This window comes from Thamnophis elegans, chromosome 2 (genome assembly GCF_009769535.1).
Source record: "Thamnophis elegans isolate rThaEle1 chromosome 2, rThaEle1.pri, whole genome shotgun sequence".
In the NCBI taxonomy this organism is placed as follows: Eukaryota; Metazoa; Chordata; class Lepidosauria; order Squamata; family Colubridae; genus Thamnophis; species Thamnophis elegans.
In genome coordinates, this window is record NC_045542.1 from 41,869,998 (window position 1) to 41,885,106 (window position 15,109).

Sequence of the window (15,109 nt, forward strand, 5' to 3'; positions counted from 1 at the left end):
AGGCTTGATTACTGTAATGCGCTTTACATGGGGCTGCCCTTGAAAAGTGTTCGGAGACTACAGTTAGTCCAGAATGCAGCTGCACGAGCGATTTTGGGTGTACACACATATTACACCTATCCTCCACGAGCTGCACTGGCTTCCGATCGGTCTCCGCACACACTTCAAGGTGCTGGTCATCACCTTTAAAGCCCTACATGGCCTAGGGCCTGTATATCTGAGAGACCGCCTCCTGCCACATACCTCCCAACGGCTGATAAGAACTCACAGACTGGGCCTTCTCCAGGTGCTGTCAACCGGACAATGCCGGCTGGCGGCTCCTTGGAGGAGGGCCTTCTCTGTAGCTGCTCTGACCCTGTGGAACGACCTACCCATAGAGATCCAGACCCTCCCCACTCTCTTGGCCTTCCGAAAAGCCACTAAAACCTGGCTATTCCAGCAGGCCTGGGGCTGTTGACTTCATGAATGAGGTCCAACCCCACCCAGATTGAGTGTATGGTGCGTTGTTTTTTAAATTGTTTCTTTTTAAATTGTTTCTTTATTTTAACTCCTTATTTTAACTTGTTTCTGTAAGCTGCCCAGAGTCCTACGGGATTGGGCGGCATATAAATTTATTAAAAGTTAAAGTATTTATTTTCACATATTTATTTTTTACAGAATGAATCTAGGTCTTAATTTAACTATATACAATAGCAGATTTTTATAATAGAGAAAGTAAAGTGAAATGCCCTAATCCAGATCAATACACATGACTTTCAAACCTAATTGAACACACAAGACTTGGAAATCTATGATACAATTTTCACATTAATTAAAGCTGTCCCTCTTACAACCCATATTTTTTGAAGATTGTTTACCTTTATATTCTTGGCTGCAACTGCAAGTAAACCATCTGAATATTAACATAAATATTTATCATATAATAAATTGTAGTTGATTGCTGTGGACGCTTTAGTAGATACAATATCTCTCTAATCTGTGAAGGGGCATTTGGAACTACAAGTTACAAAATGATGCCTAATGAATAATATCTTTTTAAAATATGTGTTGTGTGAGGGAAAGACGCAGGAGCCATGGAATCAGAGAGTAAGATGTTTATTGCGAGATGACAAGCGATTCAAAACGTCCCTGCAACTGTCAGGGTATTTATACTCGAGCCCAAAGCAACTGTCAAATGACCAGCCAATCAGAGAGCTGGTAACAGGGAACATTTGCATATATAACACTCCTTCCCCCCAGTTATTTGCATACTCAACACTCCTCTAACATTTGCATATATAACACTCCTTCCCCCCCCAGTTATTTGCTTTGTGTGTTATTTATTTGCATTTTTTGTTGTTGTCCATGTTCACATTTACAATTAACTCCTTCCCCCCAGTTATTTGCATATTCATCCTCTGTGCATGCTTGGCAAGACCTTAGGGAAGATTTTTCCGGTCAAGGAGGCTCGAGAGCGTACATGGAGGGAAACTCAAAGAAGTCCAAGCCTGTTGGTAACTTGAAATTGCGGTTTCTGCGGGGGGGGGTTGCTGCGAGCAGGACTGGCGTTTTTGGTTGTGTAGGAAGGTGATTTGAGAGCGGAGACGGCAATTTGGGAGCGTTTGAGAGCGGAGACAGCACTTTGAGAGTGTTAGAGAGTGGCATTGGAGATCCTGGCTTGTTCGGAAGGCAGCAGGCAGGCTTATGAGCGGCTAGAGGGCTTCTGTGCAGCAGGCAGGCTTCCGAGCAGCTAGAGGCTTATGAGCGGCTAGAGTTGCTAAAGTTGCTCTTTGAGAGGCAGGCAGCTTAGGAAAAGGCCCTGGTGGAGCAGCGGTTTCTGAGCAGAGCTGGTAGTTTGAGAGCGGAGCTGGCCCTGGAGGCGGCAGTGTGGAAGTTCCTGGGCAGGCAGGTGGCCTTGGGAGGCAGGCAGCCTTGTAATGCAGGTGGAGCAGCAGAGGCTCCAGGCAGCAGCAGCTGCAGACAGTTTGTATTAGGCAGCTAGAAAGCCGTGAGGAGACGGATGGCAGCAGCGGCTGCAGACAGGCAGGCAGTTCCAGCCGAGGTTGGCCTTCGCGGTCTTTGGCTCGTCCTTGGAGTTGGCGTGGCTCGTCCTTCAAGTTGGCGTAGATGGCTCGTCCTTGGAGTTGGCGTGGCTCGTCCTTCAAGTTGGCGTAGATGGAAGGCTTCACGGTGGCTACTGCTGCTGCTGAGTGCATGCTGGCCATTTGTTCTCCGATGTGGTTTTTTTCTGATTTCCGCATTGTTTTCCAGGCTCTGCGGAATCGCGATCCCATCCTCGTCGCCAGTTTTAAATATGTGTTGTGTGAGGGAAAGACGCAGGAGCCATGGAATCAGAGAGTAAGATGTTTATTGCGAGATGACAAGCGATTCAAAACGTCCCTGCAACTGTCAGGGTATTTATACTCGAGCCCAAAGCAACTGTCAAATGACCAGCCAATCAGAGAGCTGGTAACAGGGAACATTTGCATATATAACAATCTTCAATTGATTCATTGATTCATTGATTGATTCCATTTATATGTCATCCTTCTGACAGATTCATGACTCTGAGCAGCCCTGAATAAAACTGTAAAAAAACCAGTGATTACAAAAAACACTCTACAATTAAATCCTCAAAATGATTTTGAGGGAAAACCCAAATGGGCTAAGAGAGAGAACATTAGATTTTACATGCAATATAATCACCTCATTAAATCTCCATTTCTGTGAGATCTCCAAGCCTGATTACATTACTAGGTTTGAAGGGACTTCCAAAAGGACATCAAGGATGGGGAAAGTCTCATCTTGGGGAGAGATGATATTCTACAGAGCAGGCACCATGTCACAAAACCCCTTTCTCCTAGGTCCCACTAGATGTAGTTCCTTAGCACACGGGTCCCATACCATACCTCTTCTGCTACACATGGGATGATGGAGTGAGCAGAAGTACTTGAGAAGAGGTGGTTACCAACTAGTTTCACAAATATAAATTGGTTGGCATGAATACTTGCATATTTCCTATCAAGTAGACATAGGCCATGGACTAAAACTGTAATTTGTTGCAAAGGTGAGTGCATCAATGGTTATACATAAGAAGACAAGTTAAATATCACCCTACATCTTCCTAGTTATCTAGCTGCTATAAACAGTCTTAAATATTTTCCATGTTGTTGGAAAGAAATTATTGTCAACATGCTTGAGGTTAGTTTTTCCATATAAATGTAAGCCCAGTGTTTCTTACCAAGTTGCTTTAAATAATATTGATGACCAATGGTTAGACATACTCCTTTTAAAATACTGTTTTATTTACCTAACAGTAAGGGAATAAAAATTCCACATCAGCATTAAGTAGAGCATCTGTGTTCAAGATGGGATAAAATATGTCTGACACATTTACTCTGGACTATTTCCAATTGATCCTATTCATTCAAGCCCCATATTTCTATCTCATTATGCATGGAATATATCCTTCATGCTAACTGCTGGAATGCTTTCCACCATTCCAAGTTTCAACCAATAAGGTTCAAACTAATATGGTTCAAACCAAAATTACACAAACTAACAATTTTTTAATCGTGATCCCTGAAGGAAGCCTGGCTGAGGCCATCTTTGAGGCTTCAGGGTTGCCACAAGGCAAAAGAAGGGACAGAGAGGGGGGAAAATAGATAGCTGGAGTTTGTAGTCAAAACAAAAGATTTTTCTGTGGGAACCAAGGGCAGTCCAATAGGGACTGGGGAGAGGAAGAGTGGAATAACCAAGCAACTGGCCAGCACCTCTATTGGACAATGTGACTGATCACGTGGAGGAAGGGGGAACTTTCACTTTTTAATTAGGTGAAAACCACGGGAACTTTCAGAGTTGGTTTTCATGAGTTGTGCTAATATGATGTATCCAATAAATTGTTCTTTGAGGAATCTACCTGCCTCAGAGTTCTGCTTTCTATGTGTGCATTATTTGGAACACTGACAACTGTATTCAGTAAGTGGCTAAGATTATAAAATAAATCTCTGTATCTACTATATGTACAAAAATAAATACAGGTAGTCCTTGATTTACAACCTCAATTGAGCCCAAAATTTCTGTTGCTAAGCAAGACAGTTGTTAAATAAATTTTGCCCCATTTTACGATCGTTCTTCTCCCACTCACAACCAATTGTGATGCTTCCACTGAAATTTATCTCTGACCACAGTGCCAAGGAAACTGTTCACATTCAGGTGTCCAGATTGGATTAACTTGGACAGCAAGAACATTGCTTTTGCATTGTTTATTTCTGAGGAGCAGTTTTATTCCCATGTAGTGAGGTGCTCTTTGGAAATCCGATATGGAAGGAACTTTAATCATCTGTCCTGTCCTAAATGGAAAATTTCTTTTTAAACATTCTTCCTTATATGTTTTTCAAGGCTTTGAATGGGTTAGCTTACATGGAAACAAGGAACAAATTAGAGAAATAGGGAATATAGTAGAATATGTAGGAACGTGAATGGAATTAGCAGGGCTGAATATAATTTTCCTTGTTCCAATAATATATGTAATGTTTATTGAAATCAATAGGTGAATTGCCCTGTATCAGACACAGGAGCAATAGTTTGAAACAATAACCATTCTTGGCAATCCATGATGTTATTATCTACTAACCTTTATAAGAGGAAGAACATTTTTCATAAAACATAATTCCTTTGGCACCAACCATCATAGGATGACATCCCACTTCTGGCAATCTCATTGTTTCTTTGACCTGCCCATTTGATCAGCAAGTAGACATTAATTTGATTGGTATTCTGATATGAACTAAGCTAATTTACATTTCCCAGGCTAATCCATGAATCATGATGTACTTGACCTGAGTGTTTCAGGCTATTATTAAGTTTCTGATGCTACACTCCAGTCATACTCATTCAAAGTACCTACACAGGTGAGCTGATTATTTACAAAAAGTGTACTTTTTTGTCACTTTCATTTAACAGGCAAATAATTCTGGCTTTTCCATTTATTAAACAAATGACATAAGAATCAGGAGTACTGTTTTTCTCCTGCTTGTTTTACTGACACTCCCAAAAGAATGATCTCTACAGCATCTTTGAGAATTCTAATATATTCAGAGAGCCCATGGTAATCAAATAATAGTAGCAGATCATAGGCCTGCCTAAACAATCAATAACAATTATCTGATACACTACACAAACAATGCAGAAATGAGGCAGAAATTTCTCCGGTATTGTTCTGACCCAGACTTCCTTCGAAACAAGAAGCAAAATCTTGGTCCCGACAAAACCTCTTTTATTTACACGACTGTGAATTCCTTTCATTTACAGTCAGCAAGGCTTAGCAAACAGTCTTTCAGAGGAATGTTTATCCACATGCACCTTATCTTGTTTGGAGCGCTGCCGGATAACTAGTTTCCAAACAAAGGACAAAGCAAAACTTGGCACAGAGTCTCTTATAGTCACAAACAGAACTTTCCACTCTTGACAAGACCAAATGAACGAATTGTTTCCTTCAAAAGTCCACTCCCTGTTCGTTCCTCTTTTGTTTCCTATGGGAGGGGCCAATCACCTCCAAGGTGTTGCTTTACTTTTAAGTTGACCCTGGTTTTTTATTTGTTCTTGTCTTCTTGCCGCTCTGCGCATGCGCACACTGAGAACAGGCTCCAGCTGTTCTTCTGCCTTACTGCTGTATAACTCCCTCTCTGCCTCTGACGCAGAGCCCTCGTCTTTCCTCAATCCCCAGGACTGGCCCATGTTCCTCCCCAACCTCCTCACTGACTCAGCTGCCAGTTCTGCTGGCCGCCGGTGGGCCACAACGGGTATGGATGTAAAAATATGTAGAAATCAACTATAATTGGGGTAATACCCTGCCATTAATTAGAATACAGGAACTCTCTTCCCACACATAGTCAACTTTAGCCCTTGCCACATAAAAACTCAACCTTAGATCTTTTCCATGCAAAGCAATAGCCTTACCATTGAGTTATGTTCTCTTTGGACTGTTCTAACCATCAGTGCAGTGGCTTGATTTATCTCAAAGGACCTCCACTCTTCAAAGACACCACTCATTTCCTCAACTTTTCTTAATAAAAAACTCCAAAACCAGATACTTGCCTTTAGGGGGGTGGGGGAGAAGATAAGTCACATGGATCACCATTCACTACCACCCAAGAAGTCTGGTCTTCTGTCTGTTTGTCTGTCTAACTCCAGAAACTCAAAAATCACTCTTTCTGGAAAACACAGTTTCTTAGTAGAAAATTATACTTCTTAGCACCTTCCAATACATCAACAAGTTCTGGAATCAAAATACTTTTGTTATTGAGCAGACTCAAGTTGAGCAGATTCGAATTGAGCGTAATTAAAGAAAGGAGTCTGTTCAGATTGTTAGGTTATTGACATAAACTAGTTGTATTCCTGTACTGGGTATTCCTGAACTTTTACAAAGTAAAGATTGTTTGCTTAAGAGGTTGGCAGGGGAAATCTAATAGGGTATGGTGAAAGGGGAACTCTGTTTTTTTGCATAGAGATGACTTGTCTTCAGCAGCATTTCCCAAAATTGTTCCATTTCACATTATTCCAGGAAAGATCAGGGAATGGAAGAAGTTCCTCTATAAACTCCCCCACACAACAGTAGTTTTTTTTAAGGTTTAAACACGGTTGGAACTGATCTCTTAGCCACCTTGTACATTCAAAAACTAAATCCACCTCCACCCAGTGTGGTAGTGATTTCTTTACAATATATTTGTAAAAATATTTTTTACTAACAATGTAAGTCAGAATACTGCCCTCCCACAACAAAATTACATTGTTTTTTTAGGTTCTCCACATCTGTATTAAGAAAGTATGTATTTATAAAAATGCTAAGTGAAATCAAACAATCTCGAATTCAAATTTTAAAACGATAAGTTAGTAGCAGGCTACTGGGAAACCTTTCCTTCTCAATCTCAAAGGTGCTTTTTCTAGAGGCAACTGGAGTTTCTGGTTTTTGTTTGAAGATGTTTCGCTTCTCATCCAGCTCTGGATGGTGGGGAATGGAAGGATTTATACTCCCTGCAGATATCAGACAACTGCAAGGAGTATAAATCCTTCCATTCCCCACCATCCAGTTGGAGCTGAAGCTTCATGGATGAGAAGCGAAACATCTTCAAACAAAAAAACAGAAAGTCCAGTTGCCTCTTGAAAAAGCACCTTTGGGGCAGCCATGGATGTCTGAGAATCTCCATAGACACTTTTTTTTCTCAATCTCATTTCTACCTGAAAAATGGGGATAGTCTTTACCTCAGTTTTTGTGGAGCTGTGTGATACAGGGCTGTGATGGCAAATCTATGGCATGCATGCCCAAAGTGGCACATGGAGCCCTGTCGCCTGGCACAGGTGATGGTGCCCATTCCTTTTACAGGTTTCTGGCACGCATGCAATGATCAACTGGCCTTTGTGCGTGCGGCAGTGCCGAAAACCGGAAGAACTGGTCTTCTGTTTTCTGGTGTGAGCATGCGCACCGGCCAGTTGATCGTCCCATGCGCATGCGCACCAGTAACCAAAGACTAGCTGGCTGGAAACCAGAAGTTCATTTTCTGGCATGCACATGCCCCATGGGCAACTCCCGGGCTGCGGCCTTGACGAGTGCTCCCTTTTCGGCACTCAGTTCTACAAATTGTTCTTACACCTGTAGAACTGAGGAAAATTAAACTGCACGGGAGGGGTGGGGGAAGTCGAGCCATTGGCAACATCTAAAGTGGGTTAAAAAGCCGAGACTTCCTAGAATGTAGCACCCAGAAGACTTGACATCTAGGAATTGTCACCTTGGTGAAAGGCTGTATATGACATGCTTGCTAGGTCTGGTTGATCTGCAATACAGTCACAGAAAGCAATTGATGGTTTTTCTGTGGTAGCCTTCCCCATTGCAGACAGTTAGCAGTCATTTATTTCCACCAAACATTTTCAGGATGAATCACTGCAGGAGGAGTTGGTGGATACGCCTGGTTGGCAGCCCATTATGATTTTTATGATGTATCCTCAGAGGCTTATGTTAGGTTTTCTCCAACGTAATCTGCCTCCTACAGAAACATAAAATCTTTCAGCAATGGCAGCTTGATTTTCTTGAGTTTTTTTTTCTCTCTTTCTCTCACTGTCTACCCATGGCCCCCACCTCTACCCCCAGTCATATTTTGCTGAAGAAAAACCAATCCTTTCCTCTTCTTCCTTATAATTGCTTTCTTCTCCTGGCACTCAGTCTCAAATATTTGCTTTAAGACAAACTACTCTTCTAGTAGACTAACACCATAGTGTTAAAAATGTGGCATGTTCATAAAAGGCAGAATAAGAAAGACAGGTGGGAATTGGAAAATTGCTCACCATCAGATGAATCCAACACATTTTATCATGAAATGCCACTTCTCTGTTAGAACTGATGGGCCTACTTTGCCTACAGCCTACATTGGGAACACTCAGGAGAAGATCCTCCTTATGCCAAAATTGAATCACCCGGTCACAGCAGATGTAGGATCAACTCCACAGGCTACATGCATACTGTACATCTAATTATCCTATGAGAAAATCGTAGCCTTGATCTAGCTAAATACATTTACAAACCTGTTCAAATTATTGGAATTACTTACATTACACAATTTTCACTTCTCTCTCTCTCTCTCTCTCTCTCTCTCTCTCTCTCTCTCTCTCTTTCTCTCCCTCTCCCTCTCCCTCTCCCTCCCCCCTCTCTCTGCAAAGAACTCTATGAAAACAGGCTACAGTTATTTGCAAAGGGAACTTATGGCTCAACTGACCATACCATCCTCAAGTGAGGATGCGGGAAAAAGGGGTGTTTTCTGTGATGCTCAAAGGAACACATGTCTATGTATGTGGGTGGGTGGGGGTGTAAGAGGAAAAGAGCAGTGTTTCATTAATTGAAAATGAGCTTTGTGGGATCATATATTGACAGTTTGAGAGAAGCTATTATGTATCGGTGGCATAAGGTATGTATTTTATATTTGTTTACTTTATCTTAGAAGTTATTTGAGGAAATCAGGCACTAGGTGATTTGCAGGAGGGCAAAACGTTGTCTCACCAGTTTGTCTTTTCTTAGAAAATAGGTATTATTTGGACAATTACCAAACTCTATAGATAGCCCTTTTGGGATGGTGCTCATTGCAGGTGTCAAAAATTCAAATGGGACTGTTAGTCCCAAAACTAGAGACCTGGATATTGAATTATAAAAAGATCAACCTTCCTAAAAGTTGTTTTTATATAGTTTAGGGAATCCCAGGAGCCCTTCTGATCTCCAACATGATAGCTACATTCCACGCATATCCCTTCCCATTCACTATAGCCACATATCCTTCACCCTTCCTCACAATTCACCAATCCCCAGTGTCCAAGCAGCATACCGAGCACAAAGAGGAAATCAGTGGGTTTTTCCCCTTCCTTCCCTTTTCTTCCCCAATGATTCAGACCATGGGGTTCCAGCTGCCATTTGGCAGGAAGAATTCAGTCTCCCCTTTCTTGCTGCAGCTGATAAAATTCATCAGTTGGGTGCCAAGAAATATGGGAGGGGCTTCCTGCAGCTTCTCAGTCTAAATAGCGTAGTCCATAACTCCCTGGTTCTTAGGGTATATCTCATTTCTTGAAGCCAAGACTTAAATAACTCAAGTTTATCTCTTCCATCTGAAGACTGCTGTGTCATAGTTGAGGATTTCTCCTGGAATTCTCATTCTTTCTCTCCCTCTCTCCCCCCTTCCCTTCCTCCCTTCTTCCCTTTCTCCCTCTCTCTCACACACACATACACACGCACAACATGCTTCCATAAATATTCTGCACATTTTGGCAACTCTTTGCATCCCTTGTTAAAATGATGCGAGTCCATTTACAAGGGAACAGGAGGACCTGAGCCAAGGTCTAATATAACCAAACTAAAAAACAAGAATTATTATCTCCTCACATCCCAAAGTTGGAAGTTGCTCCTCCTGTCATCCCAAGCAGTCACTAGATCAGCATGTGGGGGTTGGTGGTGAGAGTGGAGGGAAGGCCACATGCAGATGTCAAAAGAATATGGAAGTGGTTAAGAGCAGTTGCATTGGAGCAACATTGGCAGAGAATACACACTCTCTACATACTGAGCAGCATTACTTCCTTCCAGGGGTATTACCACAGACATTGTAGCAAACTTTGTGGAAAAGGTTTCACACTACCACACAACACTACACATAATTCAAACAGGGGCCTCCTTGCGGATCAGCCAGGGGCAAAGTCAGCAGCCTGAAGCCAAGATGGAGGGATGAAGGTAAAGAAGGCCAAATCCCATTTTTTTCCCCTACACTCAGGTGATTTTCTGCTAAGGGTGGGATTCATTTTTTTTACCACTGGTTCTGTGGACGTGGCTTTGTGGGGGTGTGGCAGGAGAAAGATACTGCAAAATCCGACTCTGGGATTCAAAATTGCTTTTGGCCATTGTAGTATGTTCAGAAAACAATCTCGGAAAAGGCCAGATTCTGCTATAATGATTCAGTTTATATACATCACATCAGGGGTGGGCTTCAAAAATTGCAGCAACGAGTTTGCTACCGCGTTGCTGGGTGTGCGTGGCCTAGTCAGCCTCCTGCATGGCAGGAGGTGGGAGGCTTTTTCACCCTCCCCAGGCTTCGGAGGCTTCCCTCAAGCCTTTGGGAGGATGAAAACTGCTTCCCAAGGGCTCCGGTGACCTTCCAGAGGCCAGAAACAGGCCCATTTCTGGACTTCCAGAACCTCTGGTAGGTCTGTTTTTCACCCAAGCCTCAACATGGGCCCTGCACTTACCTGGCCATGTGGAGACTCCTGGGAGGGGAGGGGCAGTGTGGGAGGAGTGGGGCGGGGTGGGCATGGCCAGCCAGTTTGGAGGTTCGCCGAACTGGGGAGAATCCTAGCTAAGGGATCATCCAAACCCATGGAAACCCCCAGCAGCCCACCCCTGCATCACATGCTCTTCTCACAGATGTAGGGGAAAAAAGGGTTTAATGATTCTGCCTGTAACTTTTGACATTTTCTGTTGTTATTGCCTGCTACCATTTTTGTGGGGGTGGTGTCAGGCCTGGAAGCCATCTTTTTCATTGGGCCTTCAGGCCTGCCACATTTTCTACTGTGGGAAAATGGGAGGAGGGGTTAGATAGAGTGTGGGTGATGTATAGTCAAAATAACATTCTTTCTCAGAAAGTAAAGGCCATCTTCCTCTGCAGCTGCAATGAGGTGACTGGGAGGCATCTCCAGTTTTGGATGGTCCTTGATTGGACCATGTGACAGACATGTGGGTGGTGGGCTCTCTAAAATTCAAAATTATTCTCCCACTTCATCAATGATGTGTTAACTCTTTAAAGCCCTAAATTTTGGTAACATGGGAAGCTTGACAGACTTCCTCTTTCACGCATCTGTCTTGTATACAACAGTATCATCTGAGATCTGTTTTGGGAGCTCCATCCAGGTAGATACAATCAACAGCACATCTGAGTTTTGATGCTAGCATTTGGGATACACTTCCAAAGATAAGATCCTGTAAAGGGCTGTTCACTATATGCGTTCTAAGACTGAACAATAGTTGGCTCTTGGAGCAGAGCATTCAGGAAAACTGGATTGACCAAACGACCCTTGTTTGTTGAATATGATCCTTGTTACAGTCTTTTGTATTTACATGTTACTGGCTTGAGTCCTAGTAGGGAATGTAGGGAAAGTAGAACATACATGCATACTGTTTATGAAATTGATTCCAAAATGATGTACTTTAAGAGCATCAAATTTCTGCTTCGTATGTACAGGTAACAAATGATAGGTCTAGAAATATTGAAATAATGTACTAGAAACATATATTATTGCCATCATCATTGACAACAAAAAGGTACATGTTTTGTTTTCCTAATACCCAAATCTCCATCCCAGGCTTGTCTCAACATGGACAATGGCAGTAAAGACAGACTGAAATGCAAAAAGCGTAACCAATGATATATGTCATATTGTCATTTCTGGAATAATCAGTTTGAGTCATCATTTAGTCATCAGTTTGACTAAAAATATATTTGCGATTTCTATTCCCATATAAAAAACAATGTCTTCTTTCTCCCTGCACCATGAGCATCTTGAATCATCTTTCTTTTTCATTTTATGTCTCCTATCACTGGTATTTGCATGTCAGTATATTATTTAGTTTCACAGAAACATAGATTACATACCAAGATGTAATGATGTATACTATTACATGACTCATCCTATAACTATGTGTCTGACTATTACGTCTATGGACAAAATATTGGGACTCTTTTAAACAGCATGTAATTTATTACAAAAGCTAAAGTCACTCCTCTTTTTAAAAAAGAAAAAGAAAAGTTGCTTATTATTGAAAGCAAAATCCCTGGATTAAAATAAATCACTAGGAAGGACAATTTTTAAACTGAGTTCCTGCTTGATTGGCTACCTCAGATAAGCAAATATACCAGTGATTAATTGTGAAGCACTTACCCCACCATTAACTTTCTACGTAGATCTGCTTCTGACCAATGAATTTGACATCTTCCAGGCCACTAAGCAATCTTCCTCCTTTATTGCCTGCAGAATAGGCACTATATGCCATACTCCACATTTTTCCAGAGGTTGGAGGGGCATTTCTGATGATATAGTACTTAACTTTTGGGGTGGGGTGGGGTGGGAGTCCTGTGAATGAGTGTTGACTCCTGGCAATTGCCTGGACTAGTCTCTGCAGTTTTCTTGGCAAGACTTTGAGAAGTGGCTTGCCTTTGGCTATCTCCTGGAGCTGAGAGAAACTGAAAAGCCCAAGGTTTATATCCAGCTGGTTTTATATCTAAGGCACGATTACAACTCATGGTCTCATGGTCTGTAGCCCAGTGCCAGTACATCCACTGTGTATATATATCTTCGTCTTCAACTGATTGATGTGTGTGTGTGTGTGTATGTGTATGTCTATGTGTATGTGTATGCATATGTATATGTATACGTATATGTATATGTATATGTATATGTATATGTATATGTATATGTATATGTATATGTATATGCTGTAATATATCAGTTGAAGAAGCTTCTTGAATGATTTATTTTATTTCATTTGTTTGTTTGTTTATTTAGTCAAGCATGAATAAGATATAATATAAAACAGATATAAGTATGAACATGATTGTGAATACATGAAATGAATACAAATACAAGGGAATATTAGGACAGGGATGGTAGGCACGCTGATGCGCTTATGAATGCCCCTTAAAGACCTCTTAAGAATGGGGTGAGGTCAACAGTAGACAGTCTAAGGTTAAAGTTATGGGGGTTTGAAAAGAAACCACAGAGTCAGGTAGTGCATTCCAGGCATGGGCCACTCTTTTGCTGAAGTTGTATTTTCTGCAATCGAGTTTGGAGCAGTTTACCATAAGTTTGTATCTATTGTTTGCTTCTGTAAGAAGTGAAATACTTTCAAAGAAAAGGCAGAAAGTCCAGTTGCCTCTTTAAAAAGCACCTTTGGGACATAACATACAATGAATGGTTGCAGGAACAGGGTATCTCTAGTGCAGTGGTTCTCAACCTGTGGGTTGGGACCCCTTTGGGGGTCGAACAACCCTTTCATAGGGGTCGCCTAAGACCATTGGAAAACACTTATTTTCAAAAAAATACGGAAAACATAAAATAATGTTATGGTTGGGGGTCACCACAACATGAGGAACTGTATTAAACGGTCGCGGCATTAGGAAGGTTGAGGCCCACTGCTCTAGTGTAAAGAAGAGAAAGACTAGGGGGTGACATAACAGTCTTCCATTATCTGAGAGACTGTTGATCTGAGGAGGATCAACCTATCCTCTAAAGTGGGGGTGCCCAACCCCCACGGCCTGCTAGGAATCAGGCTGTATAGCTGGAGGTGAGTGGAGGGTGAGTGAGCAAACCCCAAACCATCCCCCCTCCTCCAGATATGGAAAAATTGTCTTTGAACTGGAAGAACTCCAAGGTCCTTCCCAACTCTGTCGTTCTGTACTCTGATGTACACATCTCCAGCTGACCCCTTTATTTTTTCTCAGAAGCATTTTAAAAAAAAAAAAAGCAAACTGTGTATGCAGTGAAGCACTCTGGTCTTTGCATTGCCATCAAATAGCTTTTAGTAGCAAGGAATGGGAAGTAGGAATAAAGAGAAATGCAAGCCACTGAGTTTGAGGCCACAAGTTTTTATCTACAATTTATGGCAGTTGCCAGATGGAAGTAAAGCAAATATAAATTACTCAGGTAAAGAAAATCAGACAGTGCATATGCATGCTTGAACCCAAAATATCATTTCTGTCTTTTATAATCTCTCTCCCTCCCTCTCTTTTTCCTTGAGAAGATATATATATATATATTTGTTATATTTTATGCTGATAAATAAATAAAATATATATATAAGGGAGGATTTCCTGGGAAAGACACTTTATGTTTTACAACTAACAAATCAATCTGTGATTTATCTTAAAAAGACACCTTGGATAGAGTTTTCTCTTATTTCCCAGCAAAGAAAGGATATTCTTTACCGAAGATCTTGGACACGTTGAAGAAATGCTTGGGGGAGTATTGGATCATGCCAATCCCTAGACTTTTCCTTGCACTCTCACTGTTGGCCTTCTTTGACATGTGAGCTTGGATGTTGAAAAGAATTGAAAGTCAAAAAGGTTAAAGGATGAATCTAACATACGTTTTCCCCATCTGGGGAGAAAATTATCTTGCCCCCTTAGAGAGGAAACTGAAATTATCCTATGATGCTTGGAATGTCTTCCCAGGGACCACTAAACTGCAGATTTCATTTACTTCTTTAAAAATGGATGGTGTGCTGTCCACTGCAATATCAACAGCCCTTCTGCTTTATATGGCAGCTTTACAAAAATGGCTAATAAGGAGGAAAAAAAATAGGTGTCAGAATGAAGAACTAGAATTGAGATAATTTGGGATTAAAACTCCACTTTGCTAGGAAGCTCTCTAGAACACCAGGTAGTTTTATGTGAGAATAAAATTCAAGATGGAGAAGAAAAAAAGTGTTATTGTATTTATCTTGAGTTTTTTAGGCAAAAGCAAAAAGTAATCTAAATGTAAATACTGTACACCAATCATATTCATTCATATTTTCAGAAAGAAATATTCTTTATAAATGAGAGATGTTGTGCAA